The following is a 9,899-nucleotide window of genomic DNA, read 5'->3' as shown; positions in this document are numbered from 1 at the left end:
CTCCATCACCAGCAAGATGACGTCATCATTTTAAAGGAAAACAGTTCCTTGTTTTTTTGGACTGGATTGACTCGCTGCAATCCTTTTAGGCTCAGGACTTGTCATGTGATCAATGTCCCATATAAGTGAATTTCTCCAGAGCCCATTATAATTATGGAGAAAAATACTTTGCGACTGTTTCTAGTAATCATGTTTTATAGCGCTTTAAAGTTCAATCTCTCAGGCCTGGATTAAAGAGCTGATTTGTTAAATCAGGAACTCACAAAATACCAAAATATCACCACCGGTGGATCACTCCTCTCAGATGTTCTTATTTCAGTGCACTGTAACAAAAGCAAAAACAAACGTAACCAATAAAATACTCATATAATAACAAATACTGGGGCCCGTTGGAAACATGTCCAAGCATAAAACCATCTTTCTCTCTCTTAGAGAAAGAAAACAATCCAAACCTCACTGATAAAATCAACCTAGTGTTAAGCAAAACCCAAAATCAACCAAAACTTCACCAGAAAGTTTTTCTCCGTCCCGGGACAATATTGTGTAGGTACCGTAACTTCTTTTTGCACTGACAAAAACATGTTGGACTTATTTGATTCAATAGTGGACACTAGTTGCCCACAAATGTTTTGCTTTGGTAGAAACTTAAACAACTGAGTTAAATCAACACAACCTTTTCATTTTCAGTTAACCTGTGCATTTTGAGTTCATATTACACGATTAAGACATGTTCAGATGGAGTAAGTTAAGCTCCTGGAATATTTTAATCCTTCACAATTCTGTCATTTTTTCAACACTATTCACTAACTTTTATCCAAATTCTACTTGGTCTCTTAAATACTACATGTTGTCTTCATATTGCCTACGGTTCAACAAAGTCTAAATTCTGATTACCATAAAAATTGAATGGGTCTACAACAACTACCATCCTCCTATCTTTATCCTAATTGCACGAGGGCTGGGAAATAACTCTAAAGTGATACGTTACCAGGCAGGGTGCACTCCGAACAGGTCACCAGTCTATCACCTAGAAACAAACAACCATTTACACTTACACTCACGGATAATTTAGAATCATCAATTAACCTAACTCTAATAGCTTCATGACTTTTCACTGTGGCAGGAAACCAGAATACCCAGAGAGAAACTACTGCAAACTAGCCAGACTGTGGACTTGCACCCAGGACCTTCTTACTGTGGAGCAACAGCACTCACCAGCATGCCAACAATGTAGGAAATACAGGGAAGCTATGATTTCCTGTTGAATTTTGTACAGATCTTTAAAGCCTGAGGCAATTGTGTTAAATACATGTGGGATGCTTACGTAAATCCAAGGGCTGGCCCCCTTTTCTTCTTTTTATTTTATATTTTATTATTGTTATTATTTTTATTTTTATTATTATTTTTTTAGTGTGTTCCTCCTTCAATTAAATCTCAATCACAAAAATGTGGTGCTCCGAAGTAAGGCTCACACCGTTAATTCATCATTTTCACTCTGTACCACTGCTCCTTATCAGGCTGTGTGAAGCACAGTAAACAATTCAGTGGAGGCCTTGAGCCATAAACAGACATCACTCACAGACATTGTTTTCATAACCAAACTGCTCTAGACCCTGTCCCCTAAATCTACACAAATGCCCTCTGGGTGACATGAAATGCATTTAACCAATTAACAATCAATGGCTTCTTGTTGTTGTAACAAATTCTGTATTTGGACGTTTGTGTGCAGCATTTTGCGTATCAGCATAGCATTTGTTAGTAAAGCATTCTTCATTGCAGCAGCGTGTGTGTATCACTCTTCATTGCACAAACATGTATATGTGTGTGTGTGTGTGGATCACTTCTCAGTGAATTGAATCAGCATTTCGATTTGTGTGCGTGTGTGTGTGTCATTTCTCAGTCAATCAACGAGTGCATATGTGTTCATATGTGTGTTTCTCTTGATTCTGAGTCAGTGTATGTGGATGTGTGTGTTTGTGTGTGTTTGTGTGTGTGTGTTTGTGTTCATCACTTTCCTGTTCTGGTGTTCTGGGTAAACCACGGCCTGAAGCGCGCCCTGGGGTCCTGCCTCCCCCTTTTCAGTCCGTTTGGGTCCATTGGTGCTGCTGCCCAAAGTTCTCTCCATACTAGTTCTCGCCCCAATTGAGGCAGTCCTTTTCTCCAGTGTCCTGCATCTTCTCCTTGTCCAGCTTCTCCTTAACTTGACCCTTTTTGCTTCTGTAGGTCCTTCAAGGTTTGCTCCTGCTGTTGGAGCTTCTCGTCAGGTTTGACAACCTCCTGCTCCAGCAAGCTCCGGCCTGATTTCAAGTCCTGTATCTGGGACTCCAAGCCTGACAGATGGGTTCGATTAGCAGCCAGCTCCTCCTGAGCCATGCTCAGTTTCTGCTCTGATGTCTTGAGCTCTTACTGAGGGCAGAAACCTCAGAGTCTTTTCCGTACACGTCAGATTGAAGTTTATTGATGTTTTCCTTGCTTTGCTCCACGGCCTTCTGCAGCCCTGCTGTCCGGCTCTTCTCAGAGGTCAGCTCCTGACCGAGCCCCGACACCTGTGCCTTCAGCTTATGTTCTTCTGCTGCTTTTGTCCAATCTGAGGTGCCTTCTGACCTCAGTTACTCCTCGTGTCTCTGGCACGCCCTTTTTGCTGCCCGATCCTCCGTGTTGGTCCATCACTGTCCTGCACAGTTTTAATGCAGAGTTGTTAAGGTCAGCATTCTTTTGCTCGGCCTCACTTTTCATCCGGGCTTAATAGGCGTCTCGTCACAGCTCTGTCAGCTGAAGCTGTCTGGAAATCTCCCCCGTGTAGTGAAACGGGCCTTGGATTTAACGTTCTCCGTCTCCGCTGCATGAGATCGTTTTCCTGCAGCACTGTTGACATTCTCAGGCTGTTGTTGTGGGTCCAGCTGCTGTAGCATTTAGTCAGGGTCACATCAAAGATGGTAGAAGGGAGAGCAAAGATGTTAGAGGGGAGAGCAGGAGTCCAGGTCAGCCTCGGCTTTCCGGCCCGACAAAGCAGCCTGTAATTAAGCATAAAGAGAAAAAACAAAAACAAAAACAGACGAACAGGAAAATGATGTTGTTTTGGCTGTGTTATTCAGAGAGGGGCCAGGCCCTGTGTCAGCCTTCTCCCCCCCTTTTTTTTGTTTTTTCTCACTATATAATCAACTCCTAACCCACCAAGTTGACAGGACAACACAGGTACACGTTAAAATTCTTAAGATCATGTTTAATAATTCAAAAAAGGAATTTTATTTCATTCAATAATCACTTATATTAATCAATCAGAAGAAAACATGTCACAATTTGACTCTTTTAACCACTAAATTTGTTGTTTCATCACTGGTTTGTGATTTACCAGTGTCTTTCTTTTTGAAGTCAAGTTGTTGTCCTGCAACCCAGAGAGTTTATTTGTTAGTAGTGGATAGACTTTATCATTTAACAACAGGTGTATGTTAAGTTTTGCTGCTTTAACCTTGCTGGAAAATCTTCACGTGTTCATGAGTGTAAGCTGTTTCTTCATTGCGTGTGTGTGCGTTTGTAGGTGGGTTATTTTAACTTTTTCTCCAACAAGGCATTTCTCTAATTGTGTGTGTTTTTAATTTTGTTTCCCAAATTTTGATTTCCCACCTTAAATAACAGCATTCCATGTCTTCAGCCAGGAATTAGAGCTTGCTTGTGAGATTCAGGGACACATGGTGCCAAAAACAATTCAGTGAAAAACTTGCCTGAAAATTTCCAGTGATGGTAACCGATAACTGGAGGAGAAGATGTCCTTTAAGCTTCTTTTTCGGGTGGGGACAAAGCGATAGGTCAACCTGTAAAATTTTGAGCCAGAGCTTGGCCTGTGTGTCGTCCCAATTTTGTTAATCTATCCTTTTGCCCCTGTACTCAGGTTTCCAGGTTGAGAGAAATCCACCTGTATTAAGAGACTAAAACATTCATTTACTATTTTTCTTACAGCATCCATTTGGTTCATCTGCCTAGATTTTACTCTCTCTCTTGGTGCATAGTTCACACAGTCAGGCAGTTGCCTTTTATGGGCATGCAAGTTTCCGGTCACTTACCCCCAGCAGCTGCAACGCCGTCTCTCCCATATCAAAACTCAGCCAAACATCAAACATTCACCGTAGTCATTCAAAACTTTATTTGTAATATTATAATCAGCAAAATCAGCGTTTTAATTACAGGCATGTATCATTATTTGCAAATCATACTTATAAAACTCAATAACACGCTAAACAGGAAGTCCTCGGTGGGCTTCAAAGCAGCCACCTCATTTGCATGTTCACACACTATCTAAAAATAGCTCGCAGCGCTGCAGCGCGCTGTCGTCACACACACAGCCTCGTTTCACACTCAACTTTCTATTATATTACAAAGACGTCTCATATTTACAATCACTCTCAGGCCTGAAAGTTTTAGCGCCTACACAATTTTGACAAATTTAAGATAACGGGTCCAACCGAAGAAAGTCCAACTTTTTTGTAATCAATTAACCAGTATCAGACTCTAACTGTATCTGGCCTCATCTCTAAAGTCCCTAACTCAATTTAAAGTGTCCAAAAAAGCGCAGATAAGGAGACTCTAACTCCTAGCTTGTTCCAGGATGCCCTGTACCCCACAGTCAAGCCCACTGAACTAACCCTGTTCGCCGACAGGTCAAGGTCGCGCGTCCGCGGCCAGGAGGGAGCGTAACCTCCGGGCTATGCGCCTCTTAGTGGACTCTAACCACCGTTCTAACAAAATTTATAATACTTTTAAACAACAGACAACACCCAAAGACAAGAGTATGACTGAGGCAGATGCAACGTTATGGACAATGGAGACTCTAACTCGCAACATGACCAACACAGATGCAATCTTTAGACCAATGGAGACTCTAACTCACAAACTGACCAATTCCCTATCAAACTACCTGAGACTCTAACTCAGTATTATTACCTTTACCTGAGACTCTAACTCAGTATTATTACCTTTACCTGAGACTCTAACTCAGTATTTTTACTTATAAGCTTATTTCAAGTTTCAACACTCATGAGATTTTTCATCAAAATCAAAACAGACACTCACCGGCAACTTTTACTGAATAGACATTTAATTTCATCGTCCAATTCAGCACACTTCGGATAAAATCAACAGGCCTGTGCCTACCTCTTTTATAAAGGCGCCTGTCCACTCAGTTCGATTGCCGGATAATGTCTGCCCGTCTGACCACCTCGGACCGTCCAAGCCTCCAAAACCTCCACCCCAATACCACAGGACGAGCCCCCAAAACTGTTACGGATTCAAATATTGGGGATGGATACAAGAGGAAAACCCAAAATAACAACACTGGTCCGGCTGGGTCAAGTCAAACGATGATTTAATGAACACACGCGTGGGAGATGGACACCATACAGCAGACAGCATCAAATCTCAAAATGGTGGAGCCTTGATCAAACTCTTATAGCCTCTAGTGGCCCCCACCTAATCATAAAAGCCTAAACATTCACATTCTTTCTCACACAGCGCCTAAGCTACGACCTTGGCTCCCTGTTTATCTGCTCCTGCTGAGATGGGGCAGTATGCTCTGTTCTCTTCTAACCAGACAAATGAGACGATGACTTTCTGTGAACAATATTTCTAATAACTCAGCAGTATAATGCATCATAATACAATATCATTCATTCACAATAAATCAGCAGTCTAATGTAATGCAGATCAGTTTACCAAATGTAATAGTTATCACCTTCTTCTAATTCAGGAGCATAATGCAAACTAAAACTACATAATAATTCACAATCTTTAGTTAGGGGTCTAACATGGCATAAAATAATATTATAATCCCACAGTGTGCTTCGGATGAAGCACGTGAAGATTATACTATGAAAAAAGAATGTATTAAAAGTTGTTAATTAAACTGCTAAGCAAATAAGCTACTCAGAAACACCACTGTGTTTGAGCAGGAACAGGAAGTGATACTATACCACAGAGCGAGCGAACACCAAGTGACAGCGCCACCACTGGAGAGTACAGAGGAACACACACAGAGCAGAAGATGTTTGTATCGTCAGCAAAGAGAACCATTTTTAATACTTTGGACACTTTACAGATGTTGTTAATGTTTAAGTTGAAGAATTTTGGGCCCAAAACTGAGCCAAGCAATGTCCATACATAAGGAGCAACCACCATTTAATTTCACAAACTGCTTACTTAAATAATTCAGGACCCAATTTAAAACTACCCCTTTGACAACATAACGTTCCAGTTTTCTTATTAATATATTGTGATCTATAGTGTCAAATGCCTTTGTCAAGTCTTTGAATAACCCAGCCACATATTGCTTTTTGTCTATGGAATTTGTGATGTATTCTATTGAATTCTGCTTGATCCGTACTCTCAGTGAGTAGTTTATGTTTATCTATACATTTTTCCAGTTGGTTGTTAAACAGTTTTTCTAGAATTTCTGAGAATTGAGGTAGTAAAGAGACCGGCCTGTAGTTTATGAAATGGTGTTAGTTGCCAGATTTGTATAGAGGTATAACTTTTGCTATTTTCATTCTGTCTGGAAATCGACTAGTTTGAAATGATAAATTACAGATGTACGTAAACGGTTTTATAATAGCCTTACTATATCTTTTAACCACTATCATATCAATATCAATCGGGTTCCGGCTTGAGTGAACGCTGGCGTGCCTGGCTGAGCTACTCACCGGTACATTTTCGATTATTTAGATTATTTGGATTCAGATTTGAATGAACAGGGACATTCACACTCAGGACCAGATTGATCTCTGCCAGGGATTGATTTGCAACACTTGTCCTCAACATCTGCTATTTCAGCTGAATGTGCTCTTACGTCGTCTTCTCAGTGAGCTGTACTAGCTTAACTGTTTGAGCTATTTTAGCCTACCTGTTCGTCGCTCCGGCTGGCCAACACAAAGCTCAGAGAGTAATGGTGATACAAGATCACAGGTGAAATTGGATGATGACTTGGTGGTTCATGTAGGCAAGTATATTTCTCCCTTTTGTTAATCTTTTTTTTTGTCTTTAGCAAAGACAAAAAGGGGGGAAAAAGAAACGGGGCAGGGTTCGGTGGTGGAATCATCCATCCCCACCAATGCCAAAACCAAATCTACGCCCTTGGATTACAGAATACATGCCCCAAAATGTATTTTGTAATGTAATCCGTTACATTACTCAATGAGAGTAACATATTCTGAATACTTTGAATTACTTAATATATTATCATGCTATTTACAACTACATGAATATACTATTGCTGTGTGATTTGTTACTATTACTGTAGGCTACTCACCACACCAACACCAACTAGATGTTTAAATCTTAATATAAATGAGTAACAGTAGGTGGACATTAAGTAAGGCTGCACTTTTAGCAGCGATCTCATATAGAAAACTATTCCGCGCGTATATAAAACAGGTCCGTGGCTCTGAACCGTAGTAAAGGGACCTCTGGCTAATACGTCGGGTTCGTGTCGGCTCGTAGCTGAAAACTAGCTTTACTTTGTTGTCTGGGTCAACTTTGCTAGCAGAGACAGAGAGAGGCGTTGAAAGGCTGCTCCAACAGAACTTATTGTTTCAGAGGAAAACACGAACACAGTGTACAGTTTTTTAATTACCTCTTCATCTGCTTTCAGCTGCACAAACTCAAGTCTCACATATCAGTGACAAACCACAGTTGTGCTGTTGGAGCATCCACAGCCTCTGTGTGAGTGCACTGCAACATCATGACATGAAGAACACTGGACACTTGAACCCGCTTTCAGTCTAACTTTAACTTTTTATCGCCAATAGACAAGTTGGCAAAATGTAACACTCAGAACATGGAGTCAACAAATAATACTAAAATGTTTAATTATTACTACATTACCTTTGACTAAAACTCTTGTTTGCGAGCAGCTTATTGATCTTGATAAAGACGTGCTGCTTACTTGTGTAAAAACAGTGCAATATAAAAAGTGTTTACTAATTTGTACCAACGTGAGAGAGAAATGGATCTGAAACCACTGAAACCAGAGTGTTTGCAGACACACAGATAATGAAGACATGCTGCTCGGAAATGCTAGATACAGATAAAAATGGAGTGTGTGTGTGTGTGCGTGTGTGTGTGTGTGTGTGTGTGTGTGTGTGTGTGTGTGTGTGTGTGTGTATTGAGCCAAGATTGTAAAACTGCCTAACTGCCTTAGTCTTCCTCCCATTAGGGCCTACATGGATGACATGACCATCATTACAACAACAGAACCATGTACTAGGCCAAGGGCGTAGATTTGGCATGGACAGAGGGGGCATGGCCCCACCAATAATTTGATTTCTTTAAGTAAAGAAAAACAAACGCGATAGAAAGAAAAAAACAATCTGTCAACGTCTCGTTCAACCAGCGGTGAAGAAAGATTTAAATTACGTTCTGATAGATGGTAGATGACGTTTGTTTGTTTGGTCAAATGTACAGAATGACTGCTCACACATTGCTGTTGGTTCATCACCAGGCAAATGTATACTGTCTTCATTTTTATGTTCGATACATGAAGTGTTGACATGTTTGTCTCCTTCAGGAAATGTGCCCTTCTACTGTCATTCATCAAAAGATACCCAGAACCTTCAGTCCTGAAATCTTCATCAAGCGTCAGTTCATATTTGATCCACTGGACCGTCAGATTCTCTTGTTTCCTTACTTACTGTCCTACACACAGTCAGGCTGATGTTTCTCTCATATGTCACGTTGCCCTCAGTCCAGCACACATCTTGGTACAGTCCAGAGTCTGAGTGGGTCAGCTCATGGAGAGTAAATGAAGGAGAATAATGAATTACTGAATATACGACTCGTCCCGTCACATCTTCATGTATTTTGGGGACTCTCTTCCCAAAGTGAGAAATGTTCCACAGGACCAGAGTGTCTTCATCAATAAGTTTGTTTAAAAAATATAAACATTAGTGTGACAGTTTAATCAGATCCTCAGATGAAAATATTTCCTTCTAAATTCTCAGTTTTCACTTATCAGCTTTCAGTCAAACATTTTTATCTCTGTGTCTAAAAAAAGACTTTCCACAGCAGCTGGTTGGTCTGATACTGTGAGAGATGTAATCTATTACTCTTCATGTTAGGGATGCAACGATACCAATTTTTTCAAACCGATACGATACCGATACTTGGATCTGAGTACTTGCCGATACAGAGTACAAAAACCGATACTTCTACCACACACACAAACACACACACACACACACACACACACAAATTCAATGAATTGGAAGACAGGTTTTATTTTATTCTCTGCCGATATTAAATAAAATCTTAATAAAAATGACCACAAAAAAATTTCAAGTGAAAAATAAGCACTTCTGTTAAATTATTGCAGAGTCTCCACATTGTAATTTAAAAGAATATCACTGAACTATTGGCACTGTCTCTAGGGGATGTCCCCCTAGTGGCCAATCTAAAAAACTACAACAAAAATGACAAGCCACCCTCTGATTTATGAAATCAGTATCGGTTCATGGTATCGGTTAACTTTTACGAGTATGAGTACACGCACATTTTACAGTATCGGCTCCGATAACCGATACCAGTATCGGTATCGGTGCATCCCTAATCTGAGGCTTTCTGGGAGTTTGTTCCAGATATAAGGAGCATAAAAGCTGAATGCAGCTTCTCCGTGTCTGGTTCTGACTCTGGGAACTGATAAAAGACCGGATCCAGATGACCTGAGGGATCTGGAAGGTTCATACTGGGTCAGGAGGTCACTGATGTATTTTGGTCCTAAACCATTCAGAGCTTCATAGACCAGCATCAGGACTTTAAAGTCTATCCTCTGACGGACAGGCAGCCAGTGTAAAGACCTCAGAGCTGGACTGATGTGGTCCACTTGTTTGGTCTTAGTGAGGACTCGAGCAGCAGAGCTC

The sequence above is a fragment of the Neolamprologus brichardi genome, chromosome 14, assembly GCF_056152115.1.
Source record: "Neolamprologus brichardi isolate AB-2024 chromosome 14, ASM5615211v1, whole genome shotgun sequence".
Classification (NCBI taxonomy): Eukaryota; Metazoa; Chordata; class Actinopteri; order Cichliformes; family Cichlidae; genus Neolamprologus; species Neolamprologus brichardi.
The sequence above is the reverse complement of the archived record's forward strand: the minus strand, read 5'-3'. Positions refer to the sequence as shown.